Raw genomic sequence first — 18,528 nt, 5'->3', positions numbered from 1 at the left:
CAAAATACTGCCCATGCTAAGGTACAAGGTATGTGCTTCAGAAATTCGGGATCCTTCCTCCTTTGAGAGTGAGGTGACCCTGACATGTCAGAATAAAATTACTTTTGGATTTTGTAGCAATCTCTCATGTCTGCATGGTTTTCTCAGGGTGTCTCTGGGAAACTAAGGCTCTGCTCACTAAAGTCTTGCAAAATACCCTCATCAACATTAAGTAAGGAATATCAGTCATCTTCAACTCCTTTTCAGTAGGTGTGCCCTCCAATTTTGGATTGTAGTTCATTCCAGATATAGTCAAGTTGACAGCCAAGAATTCACATTACCATGTACATCCTTAAATTATTTTAATAATGAAAATAAAGACACCTAGAATACAACTCAATATGAAGAGATTTAAATCTCTGGGATAGCAATACATATGTGAGAGATACAACAAGAAATTCTGAATTGAAGTTGTCCTTCTAATCTAGTCCTTAGGGGTAGTCTTCAGCAGCTGCTCATCAGCATCTACGTCCATGCTTAGCTTCTGCAACAAAAGTGATGGTTGATATTTAGGCTCCAATATAGTGAAGAATGAAAGGGAAAACTATGGAGAATCAATTCTGACTGGATACTTGTTTTACCATGTACAAATTTTCTTAGTGCTGTATTGTCCCTGATACTGCTCTTCTCCTAGCACTCCTATCCTGAGTGAATAAAATGCCAATCTCATCAAAGAGACATGTATCAATTCAGTCTAGCTCCTGAATCCTTCAGTCTTCTAAGTCTATTCTTCATGACCACAGACAGTTCAAAGCAAAAACAGTCATTTTTACAGACCATATGAAATGTCTCAATTTTTAGAACATAATCTAGATTGATCTTTCCTTTGTACTCCTTGTCTTTCCTTTACTGTAATTACCTCAAATGGGAGCTTTGAGCCAATACGCCATATCCTACCACTGGGCCTATGGTCCTCACATCTCCTGGGACACATTAGACACCTCTATGGATTATGGAGTGAACATTTCTTTAATACAAACAGACTTTCTGGGAAGTTAGGATGTCTCAAAAAGTATCATGAGATTTTTGAGGTGTCTCTATATGTGTGATTACCAGCATGATACTCCTATTGATCCTACCCCTCCTATGTTACTCCATTGACTAATATTCATCTGGTGTTTCAAATATACTAGGTAGAATATTTTAATCTTGTTCTCTGTTCCTCTTTGGAAGATTTAAACGGTAAATCATTATTAGAATAAGTACATCACAGATAGTGAACTTTGAGATTAAATACTTTTTATACTCCAAGGTTGTTCAATCTGGAACATGCTTTCTTCTTAATAATGTGAGAACTCAGCTGTCTGTATTGGCTGCCACTATTCTCAGCATGATGGACTCATGAGATACTGAAATAGTAAGGGGACAAATAAAACCTTTCATCTACAAACTATTTTTATCATGGAGTTTTGTCATTGTAATAAAAAATTAACTAATATATCTCTATCCCTCCTAACTTACATTCAGGTATTTTGCTTCTTGTACATGTAAATGATGGTGGCAGCAATTATGAGCAGTAGTTTGGGTCCAAGAAGCACAGCTACAAGGATTTTAGCAATACCTGATGTCTTCAGTTCTGAAAATCAAGGAATAATAAAAAAACATTAGAAAAATTACATCAGTGATCTATTCTTTGCCCATTGGTTGACTCCTAATCTCAACAAAGCTTTGCAGAGCTTGATTGTATTCTCTTTTCTATTAAATGCAGTAGTTCAACTTAGAAGACATGGTAAAGTGGTTGTCTACATGTAGAAGAATGAAATTACATGTATATTTATCATTCTGAACAAAACTCAAGTCCAAGTGGACCAAAGACCTCAACATAAATCTAGAAAGTGTAACTCTCATAGAAAAGAAACTGGGAAATACCCTTGAACACATAAGTTCTGGAGGCAGTTTCCTGAACAGAACACCAATGTCTCAGACCATAGACCAACATTTGAAAAATGGGATCTCATGAAATTGCAAAGCTTCTGTAAGAAAAAGGAAACCATCAATAGGACAAAACATCAGCCTAAATATCGGGATAGGATCTTCAACATCCCTACATCTGACAGATGGATAATATTCAAAATTTACAAAGAGGTAGTCACTAAAAAAAGTCAAATAACACAATTAAAAAATTGTTAATAGAGCTATACAGAGAATTCTCAACAGAGGACACTGGAATTGCCAAGAAACACTTTGTAATGTTCAAAATCCTTACTAATAAGGGCAATGTAAGTCAAAACAACTCTGAGGTTCCATCTTATACATATCAGAATAGCTGAGAAAAATCTCAAGACATAGCACATGCTGATGAGGATGAGGAGCAAGAGGAACACTTTAATTGTTGGTGGGAATGAAAATTTATATAACCACTTTCAAAATCCATTTGGTGTTTTTTTCAAAAACTAGGAATAGTTCTACTTCAAGACCCAGCTATACCACTCCTGGGAGTATGCGAAAAAGATTATCTAACATCCCACAAAGACACTTGAACAACTATGTTCATAGCAACTTTATTCATAAAATTTTATTCATATAGTTGTCCCTCAACTGAAGAATGGAATATATATATATATTCCATATATTTGGCAAATCTACACAATGAAATACTATTTAGCTATGAAAAACAAAGGCATCATGAATTTTGCAGCCAATTGGATGAAACTTGTGAATATCATCCTGAGTGAGATAACTCAGTCCCACTTATAAGTGTTTATTTGTTGTAAAATTCACATACCATGCTATACACCACAGACCCAAAGGAGTTAAGCAAGGAGGAAGCTTGAATCTCACTTAAAAGGGGTAATAAAATAATCATACGAAGCAGGTGGAGGAAGGAATTTGGGAAGGATGGGCTTGCAGAGTTGTGTTAGGGCATTAGAATCAGGTATGGAAAAAAAATAGAAGAATTGGCAAGATGACATGGGAAATTATTGGAAATCTGCAACTGACAGGCTTGACCAGGTGATACGATCTCTATGATGAGACAGAGACCTGAGAATCAGTGGTGTAGACCTTACCTATGACTCACTACATTAGGGTTGTGGGACCTGAAGAGGCCACCATCTGTAGCCAGACACTAACCACAGTGTAGTGATAGAAACACCAACAAACCCCTAAAATTTTCAATCCAAAATTTTTCCTGTCTCCCAGAAATGTAAGAACTGGGGAATGGAAGAGAGACAGAGGGAATGGCTATCCAACAAGCCTTTCAGATTACGACTCATCCCATCAGCAAGCACCAATTTATAACCCTACTACTTGATACTGTTGTGTTTGAAGACAGAAGCACATTGTCTTCTAAGAGGCTCCACTGAGCATCTGACCCAGACAGTTACAGACACCCACATATGAACAGTAGATGGAGTTTGGAGATTCTTATTAACTAATAGTAGGAAACAATGTAGGACCTGATTGGGATGGGAACTCCACAAGAGAACAACAGAGTCAAGTAACCTGGACCCTTGAGGCTGATAGGGTCTGAACCACCAACCAAAGAAATACAGTGCTGGACTTAGGCCTCCTGCACATAAATAGAAGATGTGCAGCTTGGCCTTCATGTGGGTCCCTAACTACTGCAGCAGGGACTATACCAAAAGCTGTTGCCTGAACGTGGGATATGTTCTTCTAGCTAGGTTGCCTTGTCTGGCCACAGTTAGAAAGAAACTTCATAGCAACTTATAGACTCTGAGCTTGTGTGACAGAGGATTACCAGGGTGCCCCCACCCACTTAGAGGAGAAGGAGATGGGAGATGAGAGGATTGTGAGAGGAAGTGACTGTGAGGGGGCAGCAAATGGGATGTAAAGTTAATAAATAAAAAAATAAAATAGAAAAAGTTTGCAAACTTGTAACACTATTTTATCAACAAAATTTTACGCAAAGTAGATGAACCATCAAACTGAACCTTTTGCAAGGAATCCTTTTGGATTTTTATAGAACTAGAATGAATTCTGGCTTGTTGCAGATCCAGAGCAAATTATTTTCTATCATATTTATACCTCTTAATAGCCATATATTGTCTTCCTTTGTCCCTGACCAAACAGGTTTGTGATAATTTAGGTGATTCATCTGGAATGTACATGCAGAAATTTTCCTTTGGAAAGTATTAACTAACCAGATTACTAGTTTCAACCAACCCAGTTTAAGTCTCTCTAACAGATTTCTCTGCTATGTGGTAACCCACCTCTTTCACATTTTACCAATTAATTTTAAAAGAGTCTTGATTAATGACTTTCTTTCTTCTATTACTACCCAAAAGTTATAAATTGCTTCCACAGGGCAATTTATGTGGGCTTTTATGTGACCTAAATCTGTTTTCCTGGGACATGGCAACAGTTAAACATAAAATATTAATTCTTTTGCATTACCAAAAGGTAAATAATTACCATAATTCTTTTCAAATAAACCGTAAGGGAAATTGATTTCAGAAAGAAGATGGATAATATTCTCCATGTAGTACTACATCCAACAACATACCTATTATCAAATGATTGGTATAACGTTTTAGAGATATTAAGGGAAAATTGATTATATCCTTTTAACACAATTTGATAGATTTTCTTGAAATCTAAAGAGTTTATCAGGAAAAACTGATGAAAATTTAAGCATGAAAAGAAAATCAAATTTTGGTGCACACAATAGAGTATAAAAGTAATTTGAGACAAATTTTAAAATAGAGTCCATTTTATATCATTGTTGAGAACTATAGTTAATTTCATTGAATGCAATTAAGGTATTCATTTTCAATGAAAGTATCATTATTTACCTGAGCACCCACTGTGGACTATATTTCACTGAATGAGCATGCATGAAAGAACCATAAGAGAGCTCTGTTATATAGCTCATCTATAGCTCTTAATCTCAGGATTAGTGTTTTCTGACCTCTACTCTTTTAACTGGCATAAAACAGGATAGTGGCAAGATACTAGACTTTGATGATAATTAGTTGACCCAGTGTTAATCCAGCCAATGAGCTCACAGCAAGGGGTGTATGCCAAGGAACTTGAGATTTGCAAATGTCATTGGAGTTGAGAATCTTTTTTGTTGGTTTAAGAGAGGGAAAGAAAACATATTCACGTAAATGGATCTTGATGGATCTTGATCTAATGCAAACTAACTGCTAGGATAGTAAGAAGCTGAGGATAAATTCTTTATAAGTTTCCTTATACCCTGGCAATAGCAGTGCTCCTATGGACATTTGATTTTTCTTTATTTCATTAGACCAGATAAATAAATCACATGCTTGCTCGCTCTCTCTCTCCCTCTCCCTCTCCCTCCCTCTCTCTCTCTCTCTCTCTCTCTCTCTCTCTCTCTCTCTCTCTCTCTCTCTCTCTCTCTGTGTGTGTGTGTGTGTGTGTGTGTGTGTACATATATCCTGGGAAACTACATGTTCTCGGGTGACCTGTTGGAATTTCACTCTATTAGGACACAAATATTCATGGAAAATCTAAAATGTAACAATATGGTAAAGGAAAGACATGAACATAAGGATGTTCACAAATATTAGGTAAAACTGGGTAGTGACAAGATACTAGAATTTGATGACACATTCCTTTCTTGTTTAAACTATTAGTGGAAAGATGTGTGAGACTTTTGAGAAGTTTGTAATGAAATGTGATGTTAACATTTTACTTCATAGTTATCAGGATAATTCTACAATAATCATGAATACTACCTTTTACAAAAAAAAATGAAGCCCAATTTATAATTAGCCATAAAGGTGGGGTGGAGACCTCAACAGACATGGTAGCAGTGCTTTGTTCCCTGTGATGTTCAGTGACCACCACAGTAAGGGTTTCAAGTACTTCTGGTTGTTGATCATGCTCAACCTGGCATGTGAGTACCATGTCCTCCTCAAGGGTAGATATGTTCACCAAGAGCCAGCTGGTTGAGTTGTAAGTCCCATCCTTGTTTTCTATATACCTTAAAGATATATCTCTGCCAGATATATTTCCATTCTTTAATCAGAGTACCTGAAAGTTCTTAGGGTAGAATTTCCGTATCTGGCAGGTGTCATTTATCAAATTCCATACCATTGTTGGCTGCTGGCTAATCTCCAGGGTAGGTGGAACTGAAAAGTTTAAACAGAAGCTGAGATAGATGTAACTGAAGCACAGACAGAATCCAGAGAAGAACTGAATGCTAAGGATCTACCCATGTTGCAAAAGCATCATGTGTATAAAATGAGTGTTTTGTTCAGAGTAGAGCCAGTTTAATACAACTCCTCACACACAGGCCCTTGGGCTGTGGTGGGGTTAAGATACTAATAAGTGAAATTTATAAGAATAATTCTTGGGTACGCTAGGAAAAAATAAATGCCTAAAAATTGCTATGCATGATTTGTGTTTCATAATTAATATAGGTTTAATTTCTTCTGTAAAAATAAATTGAATTCCTTTTATGTAATGATCATTCTCTACGACCACCAAACCCGCTATCCCCCTGGGTAGTATATATGTGTGCTTGCTAGGAATTATGAGCAAACCATTCTGACCAGGTATGAGACTGAGCTAGGATTCAGAACCATCGACCTTGGATGATATCAGAGAAGTGAGCAGTCCCTCTGAGAAGGCCTCCATCTAAGGTGACATGAGCCACCTCACAGTGATCTGAGAGCAGACATCCCTAAGTTCCAATACCACGTGGACTGTGCTGGAGACTCTACAGGAGACATTCTTTCCTTCATGTTCCACAGAAGTTTCCAAATGAGAGAGCTCATTTCCAATTTTGAACCACATTAGTGTGAGTATCCAAAGAAAGGATCTATGAGATCTACATGAAAAGCTCACTGTCTGCTGAGGAACAGCTTTGACAGCAGGACCAGAGACCACAGGGGGAGATGGTTTAGCTATAAAGTAACATATAGTCAATGATGTGATTTTGATGGCCACCACTGATGGCATAACATTGTGAAGAACCACTCTAGATGTTATCCCCAGCATCATTGTTTATTGTCAGGATTTGGATTAATACCATAGCCTGAGGCAACTAGGGACCTGCTGGACTCCTATGTCATAACTGTATGCCAGCACCAGACATTAAATCTTCATTCTTCTCCGTGTTTTTTCCTCCAACTTTTGTCCAGATCCTTCTGTGCTATCCAATGTTCTGTGTCTCCACACGATAGCAAAGATACTGAGGAGAAAACAAGGAAGGGCAAGACCAGGTGCAATTCCCAGGCCAAGGAAAGCAACCACCCATGTATTTCAAATTTTATACTATTTTTGCATGCTGGCCTCTTCATGAAACCTCTACAGTCTAATGTTCCTAGATTTACAATTATTGTAAGTCAGAAAATTACAAATATTACAATTGCCAAAAATGGCACTTCCTTCCTCATTCCCCTAGTTGTTTCTCTCTCTCTCTCTCTCTCTCTCTCTCTCTCTCTATCTCTATCTCTCTCTCTCTGTGTGTGTGTGTCTGTCTCTCTGTCTCTGTCTCTCTCTTTCTCTGTGTTTCTGTTTCTTTCTTTCTTTCTTTCCTTCTTTCTTTCTATCTTTATTTCTTTTTTTCTTTCATTCTCTTTCCCTCTTTCTTTTTACCTGTATGCCTTATATTTAGTCTATGCCAAGAACTGAATTTAGAATTGCAATTCTAACCATCTGCATTGCATGTCCATTTATAGGTTTCAATTATACTTAATCTGAAGTAAAAATCAGAGATCACCTTATATCAGTGAAGTCAGATATGTCTCCTTTTTAAATTATTATTCTCAAAGGAAACAGATGCAATCCCATTTATCAGACAAATAATCATAAGTCCAAATATCACATATAGAACTGGACTGTTGGGAGAAAGATAGTATGTCCTGTAGATGTCTTGTGCTGTGGTTATTATGTGTAAACAAACTGCATTTGACAATTATGTACAATTGTATTTGTACATATATGATTTCTTATTAAATGACCAGCCAGACAGGAAGATAAACAAGTGCTTTTTGAAGTCAGTTTATCTAAATACCACCACAATTAATGTCCGTACAGGTCTGAGGGAATATAGCCAGTCACAATTTATTGGGAGTTTCTTGGTGATCTGATACTGCCAAGATTTTAATAACCAAACCTTTGGTAAGATTAAGATCAGAGTGTATGTGGGTGGAGAAGTTAGACATGTTAAAGTCAAAATTCATCTGACACTCAACAAGTGATTAACTAAATCCTGATCTTCAACTAAAATGCATTAATATCCCTTTTGATGGAATTCTGGTACATTTGAGCATGGTTCAGACAGGCCTTACCCTTCTCCCTTATTTCCTTTACCTTTCTAAAAGTCATTAGATTGCATTTTGAAAGCTAGCCACCAAGGACTCTTTTGTATTTGGCCACTTCCTCCTCCTGACGCTGATTACCAAGGTCCAGCAATCAAAACTTCCTTTTTGCATCTCACAATTAATATTCTCAATTAAAATTAAACACTTCATCATATCACAGGATTTCCAATTTTACCTATATTAATTGCCATTTTCCTATGTGTCACTTCTGTTTCCACTCTATCCAGAGGCTGTCCTTTCTTATCTGGATAAAAGACTCTTCCCTGCTTTCCTTTTCTTTTCTCTATCACCCTCTATCTACTGTCTTTGTCTTTTATTCACTGACCTCTATCCCTCTGGGAAAAAATTTTTCTTTGGGATGATAGGTAGGTTTTGATGGGGTCCTGAGCTGATGCTTTTCCTAATACTCTTCCATAAAAACTGGATTGCAAACCTCAGCCTACAAGAAACATTTAAAGATATGTTCAAAGTTCTTAGTCATCAGGAAAATGCAAGTCAAAATGACCCTGAGATTCCATATTACACCAATCAGAATACCTAAGATCAAAACTCAGGTGACAGAACATACTGGCAACATTGTGGACAAAGAGGAACACTCCTGCAATGCTGTTGGGATTGCACACTGGTACAACAACTCTGCAAATCCATCTTGATGCTCCTCAGAAAACTGCAAAGAGATTTACTTGAAGACCCATCTCTACCACTCCTGGGATTATACCCAGAAATTACCCAACATTCCACAGGGACACATATACAACTATGTTCATATGTTCCACAATGGTAGAATGGATAGAGAAAATGTGGTTCATTTACATAACAGCTATTGGTTGGGGAGGAGATGGGGAGAGGAAAAGAGTAACATGATGAGTTATGGAGAGGACAAGAGTAAAGCCCTGAGAGCCAGAAGAAAGAATGGAAACAGGAAACCTCATGAGTTAGGAGGTTTGGGGATGCTCTAGAATGTACCAGAGACCTGGGAGGTGAGAGATGCTTAGGACTCAAATGGAGGGATCTTAGATGAAATGCCCAACAGTGGGAAGAGGGAAATTGTAACATTCACCTCCAGTAGAATGACAGGGCATCAAGTGGAGGAATAGGGTTGCCATCCCACAGTCAAAAACTCTGACACAGAATTGTTCCTGTCTAAAAGAACTGCAAAAGCAAAAATGGAGAAGAAACTGAGGAAAAGGAAGACAAGTGACAGGCTCAAATTGGGATCCAGCTCAACATGAGGCTCTAAGGCCTTATGCTGTTATCAATGCTTTGGTGTGCTTACACAAGGGAGCCTATCATTGTTGCCCTCTGAGAGGCCCAACAATCAGATGAAAAAGTCAGATGCAGATACCAAAGGACAGCATTTGTGGACCCCTGTGATTGAATTAGGAAAAGGCTGGAAGAATCTGAGGAGGAGGGCGGCCCCAATATGAAGACCAGCAGTCTCAACTAACCTGTACCACACAAGATTTCTGATACTGAGCCACCAACTAGGCAAAATACACTAGATGATATGAGGTCCCTGACACATATACAGCAGAGGACTACCTGGTCTTGCCTCAGTGAAAGAAGATAGATTTAACCCTAGAAAGACTTGAAGCCTCAGGGTGTGGGGGTGTCTGGTGGTTTGGTGATTGTTTGGGACATCCTCTTCGGGACTGAAGAAGAAGAATGGGATGAGGAACTTTTGAAGGGTGGACCAGGAGGAAGATAACAACTGGACTGTAAAAAGAGATGTAATAACAACAACAGCATCAACAACAACAAGAACAATAATAATAATAGAAAAACTCTCAGCCTAGAAAGATGAAAATGAAGGTAGAATTTCATGGCTAAGTATGTGCACAAAAATCTTCCTCCTCACTGCCCTTGTTACTAGTTTGGGGATCACAGGCTTATTCTTTTTTGCCATTTATGTGCATGAAAAGCCAATCAGAAACAATAATGTGTATCTCTACTTTGTTACTGGAACTACCATGTAAATCACACCTAACAAGCAGAAGCTTTTATACTCTGGCATCCTGCTTTTTCTTAGTGATCTTTATACCAAGGTCCACAGTGACTTTCACAGTATAATTACTTCCTCCAGAAGGTCTAATTATTTAAAGCAGATGACCATGAAATGGGAGAAGCACAGAGATGTTGTTGATTTTCTGTATCATTAACATGAATTTCTGAGTAAAGGGAAGAAATTTCTGGTCCCAGAAATTGTTCTAATGCAAACACATGCAATATAGGAAAGATTTGCCTTGACATTAGAGTTGAAGAGGACTCTCTCTTGTTTGAACTTTAGGGACTTTGGATCTACTCACTGAAAGGTATCTCTAGCACAATACTTGGTTTTAGAGGTTGTGTAGAGCAGGATGGATCTTGCTGTTCTGAAGCATAAAGAGTTGTCATGTCTCAGCTTAATGTCCTTACAAATCTATCAAGGGAGTAATTCCAAATATCTCCTTTTGCCTCAAATCATGTATATGATATTTAAGATACCAAGACCCATATCAGAACAACTAAAGGATCATGGACCTGGGATGTCTCTCAGTTTCCCAGGAAATTAAAAAAAGTGGCTAGGTGAAGAGCTGCCAACCATACACTAAGTTCATGTAAATGAACCAAAGTCTAGATAGGGAAAATGAAGTGTGCAAGATCACATGACCCATTAGTAGCACACTTGCAGTGTTGAAACATTTCCTAACAGTCAGCATTTTCTCAAAGTATGTTGTATCACTTCATTCTTTCATTAAAGCAAGTCTATATTCAGTGCTAGCAGTGACAGAGTAACCTATGCTGAAGATCTTGTCCTTGATAAATATCAAAGTGTAGCAGTGCTGGAAAGCATATCCAGGCATTTAAGATTCAGTCCTCTTCTCTAAGGATCACTCCAATTCTGATTCTTCTAATGACTCTGACACTACCAAAAATGTGTTCTTGTTTTCTCTTTTGTCATGGCTACCATCATCACAAAACATTTGACCATGGCTGCCATCATTACAATAGAAGAAACTAAGCATTGTACAGAGAGTAAGGTTTCTCATCCCATGGCCTCCTGATGCCAAACACTCACTGTTTCTCTGGGTAGTCATAGTACCCTCAAAATGGGCACAGGTAGCCTCATTCTACAGAAGGAAAACTAAATGTCAGGTTCAATGAGTAGTCCAAGGTTTAAGATCCTTGATACACCACCTGTGCTTTGACATGGTGTTGTGTTGAGAGATATACAGAGACCTAGCCTTTCCTTCTGAAGAATCTGTGATCATCACCATGCTATAGATTAAATTACTGAGTCTAGAATAAAAACTGTCTATTATTGTCTTTGAATCTCAGAGATCATTTCCTGTGACTTCACATTCATTTCCAAAAAGAAAGCTGCTGTCCTTCACTGAACCCACCCCACTGACATTGCTTTATTTCTACCCCAACAATTCAATTTGAGGAATTCTCTACTAGATCCCTGCTCCAGGTAGCTTTGGGCAGAAAGAGGTCTTTGCTCCAGGGGACCTAGATATCTGCATATTCTGATTTATTTGTTCTTCACATTTTCAATACTGAAAACAATTGACAGCTGTGTTTTGTGGTTGCTGCTCAGAGAATAAATTATGTAGGAAGAAAAGAATGTGTCCTGTTTTACTCTATGAGGCAAACATAGCACTTGCAGCTTCTTTACCTGTTCCCATATAGTCCTTCTGTGAACCTCAAATTCTTCTCTAAAGAAGAGAAGTGAACTCACCTTTATAGAACTTGTTTATGGAGAAAATGACATAAAAGAGGTATAGTATATAGCTGTTGCAATTTGTTCCCCCTTGGTCCACCCGTATGATCATTGAGAGCATCCTTATAATAAATGACATAGCACATGAAGCTAGGGTCACTGGGAGCTCTGGACTGTATTTTACCTCAGTCACTTGCTGGTTGGGGTTTCCTATATTTTTTATTTCCTAGAAATTTATTGTCTTTGTTTATGATACGTATGAATTTGTGGTGAACCTATTTCCCTTGTCTCTCTTCACTGAAGAGCTGTGAAAAGATTGGTGTACCACATCCAAGTGAGGAAATGGTAACATGTTTATAAAGTAATTCACTCTCAAATGCCACAGCCCTCTTATTGAGAGGGCATGTTTCTCTATGGCCAGTGTAGTGAGTAATAGAGTAAGTCAACTCTGGACTTATATGGCTGCTAACTATGAATGACTAACTACTGTTTACATAGCCAAAACTAAAAACAAGTGCAATATTCATGGCCTACATTCTGAAATATGTTATTTCAACATCCTGTCCTATTTTTCAAATACAGAACACTTTTACATACAATATGGGGTGAAAGTATTGTTGACATTTGGGTAGGTTTCTGGTAATTACTGCATATGACAATTTGTGTTTGAGGGAAATTTTGAAACTTTGGAGGTGATGGTGAATAAAAAATAGGGGCTGGGTTCATGAATCCTGATTCAAAGTCTCTTGTGAATCAGGCACCTAAGTGAAGATAGTCCCTCTTGCAAGGACAGCAAGGAGGTAGCCAAGAATGAGAGGTGGATTCCATGACAGATTGCAGCACTGGATGTGTGGTCATAGACAGGGCACTGGCATACAGGTCTTACAGGATTGGGCTGGATAATGAAACTGACTGTTCTTCATGCATTAAGATTCTTAGAATCAAGACTTATATAGAAGATGTTGTGCTTCTGTCAGGAAATTCAAAGTGAGCATCTGAGTGCCCCAGCTGGTGATTGAATATGACCCACATGGAGCATTTCTCCAGGTAGAGAGTAAACAGTGTTTCAAACCTTCAGAGCCTATGAGAATAATAGGTGTCTAACACAAAATGCTCTCTGAAAGTTCCAAGTCTAAGGCCTAGCCTGCTGCCAAAATCCAAACAAGAGATGAGAGATTCCACAAGGAATATGGGTATCTGGAATTTTCAGTGTGCTGTGAATGAAGAGGAAATGAGAAAATAACCCTTCCCTAGTTATATTATTTTCTGCTTCAATGTACTTTCTTTCTTGGGAGGGAGGAGAAATAAATCTTGGGTAAAATCTTCCTGTTTGGCAGCTTCCTTCCATTTTGTTAATATCTAGAGTTGGGCCTGACATGTCAATGGCCCAGGTTGTTTAGACAGAAAGTGAAGACTTAATCACGTATGACATTACACTATGGAGTCAGTAGGCCTGGACTTACTCTGTCCCAGCATAAGGTAGTCATCTCTCTCATCATCTTTCTGCAGCTACTAATCTAAGATAGACTGAAAAATATAAGTTCGGTGGCATAGACAGACAAATGTATGAATTTACCACCATTTCCCAGAAGAGAAAACATCTATCACATATCATATCCTCTCTCCTTCTCAACTTCCTTGGTCCAGAGATGTGGTAAAGTGAACCAATGTGAATTAGGGTCCCTCTACACTTGTTTCTTACTTGTTTTTCACAGAGTATTGGACACTATTTAGACCTGTAGAAGAAATCAAGGATGAAAAGGAAAATGTATTACTTACCAAATACTAACAACTCAGTGCCACCTCCAGACTGAATCTCAATGTCAGAGTCTAATAGTCCTTTCTGGAACTTGACACAGTAGTACATACCCGAATCAGCAAGAGTGACATTACTAATGCGTATGGAAAAGTCTCGGTTGCCTCTATTTGCAGTATCTGAAAGCTGTGTTATTCTGGGGAAATGTTCTCCAGTGAAAGAATATATCAAATGTCGACTCTGTCCTTCTCCCCTGTACCATCTGATGGGCCCCACAGGGGTCAGAGATGTCACTGTGCAATTCAGAGTGGGTGACCCTCCAGCACCAACATAAACTGATTTCTCAGGCTGGATCACCTTTAGCTCTCTCATGGCTGCTCCTGCAGAAAACCACAGTTAGTGCTCATCCTGATGGAAAGCCACAGGCTCCTCAAGTTTGTGATTAAAAAGATGTTACTCACTAAAGCTCAGAATGTACAAGAACATTGTCCCTATAACATGGGCATTTTAATACAAGAATATAGTACAGAAAAGGAAATGGAGACTGGATTTAAAAAGTGTGATGCATCTAAACAATTGAATACTGCAGAGCTATGAAAAACAAAAACATTTTGCAGGTCTTCCATTCAAAAAAATGTCTCCAATTCATCCAAGAGTATTTCCTAACTTCATGATTTAATACACATCCCATGACAAGACATGAATCCCTAACACTATTAGTGATACTTTTTTATTCTTACACACAGGGTATATTGTCCTCTGAGAGGCTCCAATAAGAAGTTGATTCAAACAGATACACTCACAACCAAACAGTTGTTGGAGCTTAGGGACTCTTGTGGAAAAATAGGAAGAAGGATTGTGTGCACCAAAGGGCATAGAAACAACAACAAACCTTGACCCTTGTTGCTCTCAGATTCTGAACAATCAAATAGAGTACACACACATGATAAACCTAAGCTTTCTTGCACATATGTAGCAGATGTGCAGCTTGATCTTTATGTGGCTTCCAAAAACTGAAGTGGGGGCTATCCCAAAAGCAATTGCCTGAATTTGGGCTATTTTTTACTAGCTGGGCTGCCTTGTCTGGCCTCAGTAGAAGAAAAAGCATCTAGCTTCACAGAGACTTAAGTGCCTGGGTGAGGGGGTGAGGATACCCAGGGGAAACTTGCCTGCTTAAAGGTGGAAGGAGATCAGTTAAAGATTGTGGGTTGGGTCACTTGGAGCAGTATGGTGAGCAGGATATAAAGTTAATAAGTAAAAAGTAAAATAATATATTTTTAAAAAATACTATATATTTGATCTGAGGTATTTTGATTATGAGGAGACTCCTTTTTGTATGAAGTACCCAAAGGAAATATGGCTTACTGAGCAATTTCATCTTGAAAACATAGAACATGATCATAAAATCAACTTTATGAAAATGATAAAGGATCTTAGAGAGAAAATGAATAGATGAAATGGAATGGAAAGTTTTAAAAATTATTCTTATTGAGGTAAGCTAGACATAGAAAGACAAACACAATAAGTACTCACTTATAGGTGGATGTTAGCTGTAAAATAAATCATAATCATGCTACAATCCAAAGAACCAGATAGGCTAAGTAGAAAGAAGGGCTCAAGGGGTGACACATGAATCTCCGTGGGTTGGGGAAATAAAATAGATATAAGAGAACTTGGTGGAGGGGTGAATATGGTAACAGGAGGGATCATATGGCAGTAAATATATAGATATTGGGAGAAAGACTGGAATTGGGTGGCATTTGGACGGTGATGTAGAAATATATCAGTGGAAATACCCAGTAATAAGGGGTTATATGGAGCCTAAACCCACCACTGTATACATAATATACTTAAGATTTTATGATTGAGTAATGTCATCCAAAAAGGAAATGAGAACTATGTTTAAATTTACCAATGAATATTTCATATTTATATATCATATTTATATCATATTATATGTAATATCATATGACCTCTGGAAAAGCAATAAGTTATCTTTATCCATGAAACATCTCTCTGGCCCCTGAATTATATTAATTTTAAGTTAGATATAATAGCTTTCTATAAAGATTTTGGCTTCACAAAACAGGCATTTATTATTTTATTCTTTGTGGTTCAGAAGATCAAATTCAGGAGGTCAAGGCAATGAATACGGATCACATATTCCCAGTTTCCATTTGGCCCAGGTTTTGTCTTTGAACATGGTATGGTCCCCTGAGGGTACTCTTCCTATGTCATCTGTCTTTCCATCACTGTACCCAGTTTTCTCAGTAACTCTGACTCCCATAGCTCTGACAATTCAGACTCTTTCTTCTTTGACTTTGAAGATCAGAAAAGACTGCACTGTACCTCATTCACTGTGCTATAATACTTAATGAAGACAATATTGTCTTCATTTAAAATATGAAAAGAGCAAAGAGAAAGTATGGAAATGTAGTAAGGAAAGTGAAGTGCCTAGATAGTAAAATAAGAATACAAAATACAACTTGTAAACAGTAACCAAATGGTGTTGGAGAATCAAGATGCATTGTAACTTAGATATTCAATTTACAAGGTATACAGAAGATTTGAGCATTTTATTAAAAAATTACAAATATAGAAATAGAAAAAATACTTCATCAGAGGTTCAGGGACAATTGTCAAAAATACAAGGAAAAAAATAAGTAATCTGGACTGTGGACATAGTATTGAGAAAAATATTGTCTCACATTTTTCTAGTTTGATAAAAATAGAAGAATAAATCTAACATTGTGAACTAATTCATTTGATATAAACTCAGAGAGAATCACACCAGCACACAGTATAATCCAACTGACAAAAGCAGAATACTAATCAGAGGCTGAAAACAGCAAAACCCACAATTCATCTCTTTGAAGATCCTGCAAAGTGATATGACCACAGCTTATTCAGAAATGATGACATCCAGTAGTAGTGAGATTGTGTGTTTATATAATAGATAAAATGCATGCAAAATTTAAATAAAACTAGGGCTTTTCCATTAGACAACACTATGGAATCAATACAAAGAAGAAAACATGTTATTCCAAGCTAAATAACTCAGTGCATTACGATGATACTTGCCCTGAAGAGAATGCTAATAGGCTCCTTTGGGCTGAAACAAAGGATGTCACAGAGCAAGAGTAGTAGTGAAAGACAGTATGACTTCTAGTTTTATAATGATTTTTAAATTTTCTTGAAGGATGCTGAGCCCAGAGCTTCCACTTTGTTTTTGGATAATGGTGGCTCTAATCTTCCACCTTGCTGGCATCCAATAATAATCTTAGAAAGGGCTCTGCAAAACTAATTGATGAGAATATGAGGGATGGTCTTAGCCTTTATAGTCACTATTGCATCTCAAACTGTTAGGTCAGATGGGGAAACTCAGCTTCCCTAGATAACTGAAACCAAAAACAAAAGGAACACTGAGATTTTAAAACTTTATGTAATGAGCCAGATCTAATAACCATGAGCATACTATTAGGATACTAACTGATGAAAAACTAGCATATAATTAAAATTGAGAGGAATAAATTACATTGTGTAAGCCTATGCAGTAACTAATGTTTTGGCATAAGTATTTATACAAAACTAATATTTTAATAAGTAATAAGTAATAAGCCTGGTCATACTCTGTCCCTGGATAAGGTAGTCATCTCTCTCATGGTCTTTCTGCAGTTACTAATCTGTGATAGACTTAGAAATGTAAGTTTGGTGGGGTAGACAAACAAATGTATGAATTTAAAATCATTTCTCAGAAATGAAAACCTCTATCACATATCATGTCCTCTCTCATTCTCAACTTCCTTGGTTCAGTGGTGAGGTGAAGTGAATCAGTGTGTATTACGGTCCCTTCTACACGTGTTTCCTACTTTTTGTTCACAGATTATTGAACACTATTTGGACCTGTAGAAGAAATCAAGGATAAAAAAGGAAATGTATTACTTACCAAATACTAACAACTCAGTGCCACCTCCAGACTGAATCTCAATGTCAGAATCTAATGATCCTCTCTGGAACTTGACACAGTAGTAGGTACCCGAATCAGCAGGAGTGACATTACTTATTCGTATGGAAAAGTCCAGGTTACTTCTCTTTGTGAAATCTGAAGCATTTGTAACTCTGGGGAAGTCTTCTCCAGTGAAAGAATAAATTAAGTGTCGACTCTGTCCTACACCCCTGAACCATCTGATGGGTCCCACAGGGATCAGAGATGTCACTGTGCAATTCAAAGTGGCTGACTCTCCAGCACCAACGTAAACTGATTTTTTAGGCTGGATTACCTTCAGCTCTTTCATGTCTGTTCCTGCAGAAAACATCAGTTAGTGCTCATCCTGATTGAAAGCCACAGGCTCCTCAAATTTGTGATTAAAAACCTGCTACTCACTCATGTACTCATGTACATGATCATTGTTAATCATATTTTCAAAATTCCATAATTTGTTCCAACTGTAAATCGCAAAATAATACACCAAATTTATAGACTAAAATATTTGTTTCTAAATAGCATAGTCTAATCAGCTTCTGGACAAAGATAACATAAAACAAAAAACTGAATAAGGAAGCAACACTTAAAATTTTATAGACTTATAATATTGAAAAACAGTATTGTAACTTAAAATATTACTTAACACTGGAATCTATAATGTGAGACAGGAATAAAATATAGAATAGAAAAACAGTGTGATACTTTGCTATTCTAGTAGGACTATCTAGAAAAAATATATGTGTGGTATATATGCCTCTACAATATTTTTATAGCATAGATCCTCTAT

General features: G+C 37.4%; 1 pseudogene; it reads right to left on the bottom strand.

Annotated features, from left to right (window-relative positions):
- Positions 1-324: 324 nt before the first annotated feature.
- LOC114634199 lies at positions 325-18,055 on the bottom strand (annotated as a pseudogene).
- Positions 18,056-18,528: the final 473 nt, after the last annotated feature.

This window comes from Grammomys surdaster, unplaced genomic scaffold, assembly GCF_004785775.1.
Source record: "Grammomys surdaster isolate TR1022 unplaced genomic scaffold, NIH_TR_1.0 910, whole genome shotgun sequence".
Lineage (NCBI taxonomy): Eukaryota > Metazoa > Chordata > Mammalia > Rodentia > Muridae > Grammomys > Grammomys surdaster.
This window is presented reverse-complemented; position numbering and strand designations above follow the sequence as displayed.